The sequence below is a fragment of the Capricornis sumatraensis genome, chromosome 15 (assembly GCF_032405125.1).
Source record: "Capricornis sumatraensis isolate serow.1 chromosome 15, serow.2, whole genome shotgun sequence".
Lineage (NCBI taxonomy): Eukaryota > Metazoa > Chordata > Mammalia > Artiodactyla > Bovidae > Capricornis > Capricornis sumatraensis.
In genome coordinates, this window is record NC_091083.1 from 56,157,581 (window position 1) to 56,165,900 (window position 8,320).

An 8,320-nucleotide genomic window follows, 5' to 3' on the forward strand; every position below is an offset into this window, starting at 1 on the left:
CTTCTTCACAGTCCAACTCACATCCATACATGACCACAGGAAAAACCATAGCCTTGACTAGACGGACCTTTGTCGGCAAAGTAACGTCTCTGCTTTTGAATATGCTATCTAGGTTGGTCATAACTTTTCTTCCAAGGAGTAAGCGTCTTTTAATTTCATGGCTGCAGTCACCATCTGCAGTGATTTTGGAGCCCCCAAAAATAAAGTCTGACACTGTTTCCACTGTTTCCCCATCTATTTCCCATGAAGTGATGGGACCGGATGCCATGATCTTCGTTTTCTGAATGTTGAGCTTTAAGCCAACTTTTTCGCTCTCCTCTTTCACTTTCATCAAGAGGCTTTTTAGCTCCTCTTCACTTTCTGCCATAAGGGTGGTGTCATCTGTATATCTGAGGTTATTGATATTTCTCCTGGCAAACTTGATTCCAGCTTGTGTTTCTTCCAGTCCATCTACTTCTGCTTTTATTGACTATGTCAAAGCCTTTGACTGTGTGGTTCACAACAAACTGTGAAACATTCTTCAAGAGGTGGAAATACCAGACCACCTTCCCTGCCTCCTGAGAAACCTGTATGCAGGTCAAGAAGCAACAGTTAGAACAGGAAGTGGAACAACAGATTGGTTCCAAATTGGAAAAGGAGTATGTCAAGGCTGTGTATTGTCACTCTGCTTATTTAACTAATATGCAGAGTACATCATGCAAAATGCTGGGCTGGATAAAGCATGAGCTGGAATCAATACTGCTAGGAGAAATATCAGTAACCTCAGATGTGCAGATAACACCACCCTTATGGCAGAAAGTGAAGAGGAACTAAAGAGCCTCTTGATGAAAGTGAAAGAAGAGTGAAAAAGCTGACTTAAAACTCAACATTCAGAAAACAAAGATCATGGCAGCTGGTCCCATCACTTCATGCTAAATAAATGGGGGAATAATGGAAACAGTAAGAGACTATTTTCTTGGGCTGCAAAATCACTGCAGATGGTGACTGCAGCCATGAAATTAAAAGACACTTGCTCCTTGGAAGAAAAGCTATGACCAACCTAGACATTATATCAAAGACACATTACTTTGTCTATGAAGGTCTGTCTAATCAAAGCTATGGTTTTTCCAGTAGTCATGTATGGATGTTGGATGATAAAGAAAGTTGAGTGCTAAAGAGTTGATGCTTTTGAAATGTGGTATTGGAGGAGACTCTTGAGAGTCCCTTGGACTGCAAGGAGATCCAAGCAGTCAATCCTAAAGGAAATCAACCCTGAATATTCACTGGATGGACTGATGCTGAAGCTGAAGCTCCAGTACTTGGGCCACCTGATGTGAAGAACTGACTCACCTGATGAAGGGAAAGATTGAAGGCAGGAGGAGAAGGGGGCGACAGAGGATGAGATGGTTAGATGGCATCACCGACTCGATGGACATGAGTTTGAGTAAGCTCTGGGAGTTGGTGATGGACAGGGAGGCCTGGTGTGCTGCAGTCTATGGGGTCGCAAAGAGTTGGACAGGACTGAGCAGTTGAACTGAACATAGAAGAAAAGTCGGTCAGTCGTGTCTGACTCTTTGCGACCCCTTGCACTATACAGTCCATGGAATTCTCCAGGCCAGAATACTTGAGTGGGTAGACTTTCCCTTCTCCAGAGGATCTTCCCATCCTAGGGATAGAACCCAGGTCTCCCGCATTGCAGGCAGATTCTTTACCAACTGAGCTATCAGGAAACTGAACATATTGTTACATAAAATGCAAATATAACCTGGAAACTAACATAACGTCAAATTTTGTGAAATATATATACATAGCTGCTAGCCTTCACTGAGTTGTTTCTCTGTATTTGGGACTGTCCTAGGTGCTATAAATAAATACTAAATAAATAAATACTAATTTATTCCAATACACCTATAGGTTTTTTCATTATTATCTCCATTTTCCATAGAAACTGAGGCTCAGAGAGGTTAGGTCACTTTCTCAAAGCCATAGCACTAAGAAGTGATGGAGCTTGGTTTCAAACTGAGGTATATCTGATTCCAAAGCTGGTGGTACTTATATGTACTCATGTTAGTTTCTACATACATAAAGGAAACATTTGGATAAATAATACTCTACATGCCAAAAAGAATTCTCGCTAGGTGATTCTTTCAACATTTCTGTATTGTTTGAAGTTTTTATGTATATAATCTTTGGTATTAGTTTTTAAGTACTTTTTGGTAGATATAAAAAGAAATAAAATTCAGTTTATAAGAATGTGCAATAATGTAGACTGCACTTCATTGCTCACTTGCTTAGTGAGTATTGATTAAGCTCCTACTGTCTGCTGGATTAGGGACTGAGATGAATGAAACCCAGTTCCTGTCATAGAGGAACCTAGGATCTCAGGAGGACCAGAAAGAAGCACTGGGTCCTCAGTCTTTTCCGGCTGTATTGCACTGTGACTTTCCTGGAGACTTTGGTTGGCCAGAGAGAAATGAGGTTGCGGCATTGGTATCAACATTCAAAATGTTGCCTCTTTCAACTTACAGTACCAGGTACTGTGCAGAGACCTGAGCATAATACACTTTCAAGATCTCATTATGAATAAGGCACACTTTCTGCTGGCAGAATCTGGTATTGTGAGGAAAACTATTTTTCTAAATAGTTACAGTTCCCCACTGGTGAAAATAATAATAACTAACACTTAAGAAGTACTCACTAGACACTGGTTCATATACATTTTTAGGTGTTTTTTTTTAAATTGTAGAAGTATAGTTGATTTACAATGTTGTGCTAATTTCTGTTGCATAGCCCCGTGACTCAGTTATATATGCATTCTATTTTGTAGTCTTTTCCACTGTGGTTTGTCCCGTGACACTGAATATAGTTCTCTGTAGGACCTATAGTTCCCAGCAGAACCTTGTTGTCCATCCATTTTATATGTAATAACTTGCACCTATACTCCATACTCCCCATACATTTCTTACATATACTAATTTGTTGAATTCTTAACCCTCTGAGATACTGTCTTTATCTCTATTTTACAGATGAGGAAACTAAGGGAGAAAGAGTTTAGGCAACTTGCCCAAGATCACACAACTAAGAAATTCCACTGAAGACCAGGAAATTCCAATTCAGGTAGGTGCTTAGAAGAGCACAACTAAAGAACCCAATGTGTGGGAGAATAATCATGATAAAAAAAAATTGTATTAACAACCCTAACAGTACCTGTCACAACAACACAGAGCTTTGTGAGTTTTAAGTGCTTGTGAATACATGTCTCCATGATAGGTGATCCCCAATATAAAATGACCCTCCCATTTTTCACAATGAGAAGTTTGCAAAAAAGAAAATATTTGGAGGCCCATCTTGAATGTATAAATTCTTAAGACTGTCGATGAAATTATCAAATGTCTATGTATAATATTTATGATTTTAGGGACATGTTTTAAATATTGTTAATATATTTAAATGTTATTTAAATATATTATATATTAATGACTAATATATTAATTTAGAAATACTGTTTTTTCCCCCTAATCTGACACTTTACAAAATATCTTTATTGCATCTCATCCTGTGCCTCTTTGACCTCATATCTTTCTTACCCTTGGAATAGGAAATAGCAACCCACTCCAGTATTCTTACCTGGAAAATTTCATGGGCAGATGGTTTCTGAATCACCCGACTCACTTTCTAGATGACATACATTTCACTCCTATATAATTTGTTATCCAGAACTTTCTGAGCTTTACATGATGTTGTCACTGAGATATTTTATACTTAAAGTCCCAGTTCACTTAATCTTAGGACAGTATTGTTTTTTTGTGTGTCTTATTGGTTTATAATTGTGATCACAACATCCTTTTTAAAGTCCTCTTTATGAGGCTTGCATCTTTGCTAAGTCATTTCAGTCGTGTCCGACTCTGTGCGACCCCATAGATGGCAGCCCACTAGGGTTACCCCCGTCCCAGGGATTCTCCAGGCAAGAACGCTGGAGTGGGTTGCCATTTCCTTCTCCAATGCATGAAAGTGAAAAGTGAAAGTGAAGTCACTCAGTTGTGTCCGACTCTTAGTGACCCCATGGACTGCAGCCCACCAGGCTCCTCCATCCATGGGATTTTCCAGGCAAGAGTACCAGAGTGGGTTGCCATTGCCTTCTCCAGTATAATGACTACATCTGTGTCAAAAACTTTTTTAAACCCCTTTGTCAGGTGACCTCTGTAAATTGGTCTTTTGCAAACAACACTTTGTTGTTCAAAGTAATTGAAGATGCACTTCCTTGATGGTCCAATGGCTGAGACTCGCTGGTCAGGGAAATAGATCCCACCTGCCACAGCTAAGAGTTCGCATGCTGCAGCTAAAGATTCTGCATGCCACAACTAAGGCCTGGTGAAGCTGAACAAACAAGTACATAGGAAATAACTTAAAAAAATAGTGATTGAGATAGTCTAGGTAATACAAAAGGCTCTGTGAGGCTTTGTAAAAACTGAAATACAAAACAATTCGCACTTTTGTCTGAGGGATAACCACCTGCCTTATATCCAGGTGTAGACCACACATTAACCTTATCTCTTAAACTTGGCACACTTGCCTGTACAAATCTGTACAGTGGGCCCTATCCTCACATAACACATGGGTAATCTGAGACTCAGAGGTGAGGTGACTTGCCCGAGACACCTCACAAATGGCACAACTGGAACACAACTCAAACCAGAGTCTGTCTGATCCTCTCACTCACCCTCTCCCATTAAAGCCACTGGGGGGAAAAAAAAATAAAGCCGCCGGGAGAGTTTCTAAACCAACTTCCTAATTTAGATGGCTGGCCCTGGTAAGAATGTGGGGCTGTTTTGACAGAATACTAACACTGATTTATTTATTGTTCTCTTATTGCCTTATGTTTGTATAGCTGTGTGCAGTATTTCATAAAGAGAATGGCAAAGCAATTTGCGAATATAAAACCCAGATGCTTAATTTTAATTTCTGGGTTTCTGTTTCAAATTTAGTGCAAGGCAGGTTGTTCATACTGTAAGTAAATGCCCTAGTGTCTATAAAGATCCCTGGAAGCTGCTCTTAGGTCCTGAAATGGTTTATTTGCTTACATTTGTTTTGTTGTTGTAAAATAATCACTTCAGGTATAAAGTGGGAAGAGTCAATGGTGCCTGGTTTGGGGGTGCAAGTTCCCCTACAAGGCTGTGCTGGAGCTCTTTCCTCAAGGCTCATGAGAGCTGTTTGTGCACATCTCTCCCAAGCTCTGCTCAGTGATGTCAGGGTGGCAGCTGGAAATCAGCCAGGGGGAGTATTTACACCACGGAAATTAGTAAAACTTACAAAGGAAGTCCTTCCATTCCTCCTCTGCCCCTTCCCCAAATGATTTAACCTCTCTGTACATGTGAATAGTAAGAGTACTTTCTTTCCAGGTTTTCTGAAGATTTAGTGAAATAAAACATGGCAATGCTCTATGTTTAATTATTTAGATAAATAATGCATATGCAGGGTTGAAATAATCAAACAAAAAAGGTTACAGTGAAAAGTGAGTTTCCTTCCCAACCTGGACTTCCATTCCAATTCCTATCCTGAGAGGCAGACTGTTTCTTGAAATCCTTTCAGAAATGTACTCTGCATTTATAAGCATATAGTGAAAAAGGAAAGTGAAGTCGCTCAGTTGTGTTCAGCTCTTTGCAACCCCATGGACTGTAGCCTACCAGGTTCCTCCGTCCATGGAATTTTCCAGGCAAGAGTACTGGAGTGGGTTGCCCTTTCCTTCTCCAGGGGATCTTCCCAACCCAGGGATCGAACCCAGGTCTCCTGCATTGCAGGCAGATGCTTTACTATCTGAGCCACCAGGGAAGTCCATTAGCATATAGGTATACAAATGTAGATCTACAAGCCAGTTTAGAAAATCACAGACAGAGACAAAACATATGTCTCAGTGTGTGTGTTCTGCCCCTTGACACTCACACTGAGACATCTATTTTATCTCTATCTGTGATTATTCTAAACTGGCTTCTAAGATCTGTGTTTTTCTTTAATTATTTTTTTATTTGGGGCTTCATTGCTGCTCCGGCTTTTCTATAGTTTCATTGAGGAGGGGCGACGACTCTCTAATTGCAGTGCGTGAGCTTCTAGTTGTGGTGGCTTCTCTTGTTTCAGCTCACGGGCTCTAGACCACAGGATCAGTAGTTATGGCACACAGGCTTAGATGCCGCATGGCTTGTGGGGTCTTCCCAGAGCAGGGATTAAACCCATGTCTCCTGCACTGATAGGTGGATTCTTTATCACTGAGCCACCAGGGAAGCCCTAACTTGTTATTTTTAAGGGTTGCCATTATTCTGTTTTTAGATGCACCATGGGTTATTTAACCAACCTTCTGTGGGTGACATTCAGATTGTTTCCCATCTCTTGCCAGTACGATGAGCATTAAATAACCTGTCTTTTGAACATAAACATGAGAGTATCTATATGCTCAATTCCTGGAAATGGAACCATTGGGTCAAAGAATATAGGCGTTTAGAATTCTGGTTTGATTGTCAACTGCCTTTCAAGAGTTATACCAATTTTCTCTCCGACCTATGGGATAGGTGAGTGCAAATCCCTACACCCTCGGGACATTGTCCAACTATTTAATCTGTCTCATCTGGCAACCTGGGTACACAAATGGTCCTCATTATTATTATTGATGAAAAAACTTCAGTGTGGGATTGGCACCTGGGCACTGGAGTTCCATGAACTCTGCTTTGCAGGCTATCATCTCCATTTTTCTTAAATGAAATTTCTCAGGAACATTAAGGATCAAGAGGGTGAGAAGCTCTAGTGCGCTGGGAAGTTCTGGTACAGTTTGTTCCCTGTCACTGTAACAGAATCAGCTTTCTGAAATACAGACTTGCTCTTCTTGCTCTTCTCTCTAAACTTACCGTGGCTCCACGTTTACCAAAGTTCTTGAACCAGCAGTGCCAGCATCCCCTTGAACTGGTTGGAAATGTACATTTTCAGACACCTCTGCAGACCTACTGAATCAGACACTCTGGAAGAGGGGCTAAGCTCCAACAAGGGTGATGCTGCTGTGAGCTCAAGTTTGAAACCCCTGACTTACAGAATGAAGTGGCCCCTTCCAACTTGTGACTCAAACCTACCTTTCCTACTGTGTTTCCTTCTCTGTCCTGCAACTTCTAAACACACCTAGTTATTGGCTTCTCAAACCTCCCTCCACTTTCTCACCTCTGTGCTTGCGGCAGGAACCTCTAGTTGTCTCCCAGTTTCTTATAGAGTAATAGATGCTTGCATTTTAAAATTGCATTTCCCAGCCTCCCTTGCAACTATGCTTTGGCAAATGGGAAGTAAACTGTGCAACTTCTGAATTGTGCCTTCAGAAGGAAGGAGCATGCCTAGCCTTCGGCTTGTGCACTCCCACTGGCTGAGTTGATGGTTCTGAACCACAAAACAGATGAGGGCCACGCCTCAGGTGTTGGGGGCATCAGGAGGGATAGTCCTGGGTGCCTGATTCTGTGGGGTCACTATTGGGGCCAGAGGACCACGTAAGCCTAGACTGTGATGACAGAAAGAGATAGACTTTCATTTTACTTAAAACACTGTTCCCTGAGGTTGGCTTGATCACCGTTGACCATCTTCCCTAATACAATGCTTTCTGGTGTGCTGTTCCTCCACCTGCCTGGCAACAGTCTTCTTTTTCCTTTCAAGGACACAATCCACCTCTCTCCTGGATCCTATGAGAGGTGATTTCTCCTCACCAGGAACTCGTTTCACTTCAGAGTCCCTGTTCCCAGCCAGTGTGGAGTCAAGTCATTTCTCTACTAGAGCAGGGGCTTCTTGAAGTGGGGGCAAGTGTCATCATCCAAAACTATCCCACCATCTAACTGAGTGTCCACAAAGCAGATACCAAAAAACATTTTTTAGAGGCAGTTTTAAGCCAGCCTCTGCCTTTTCTACGTTCCCTGATAAACTGTGCTTTGGTGAATACGTTGGATGAAACTGAGAATAATTGGCAGCCTGGTGACTAGAAGCTGTTTTCCTCTCCCCAGAGCAGCTGTGTGCCGAGTGGACCAAGACAGGTCACTGAGGATGCTGGGGGACGGGGATGGGGATGGTGACCTAGGGAGTCAGGGGCACGAGGGGAAGAAAGAAGTCAAGAGAGAAGTGTTTACTATGTCTCTGCATGGCCCATTTAGCCATTTCATCGCCATGCTTGGGCTAAGCGGTGTGGAGAGACCTCAAGTTCAAGACTGTGACAAACTGACGCTGCGAGACCTTTCTCAAAAGGCCAATCAGTCATTGCAGACCCAGGTTTCATGCTCCGGGAGCCAACTGATTTCTCGGAGAAATGTTTGTTCCTTGGGGGCAAGCT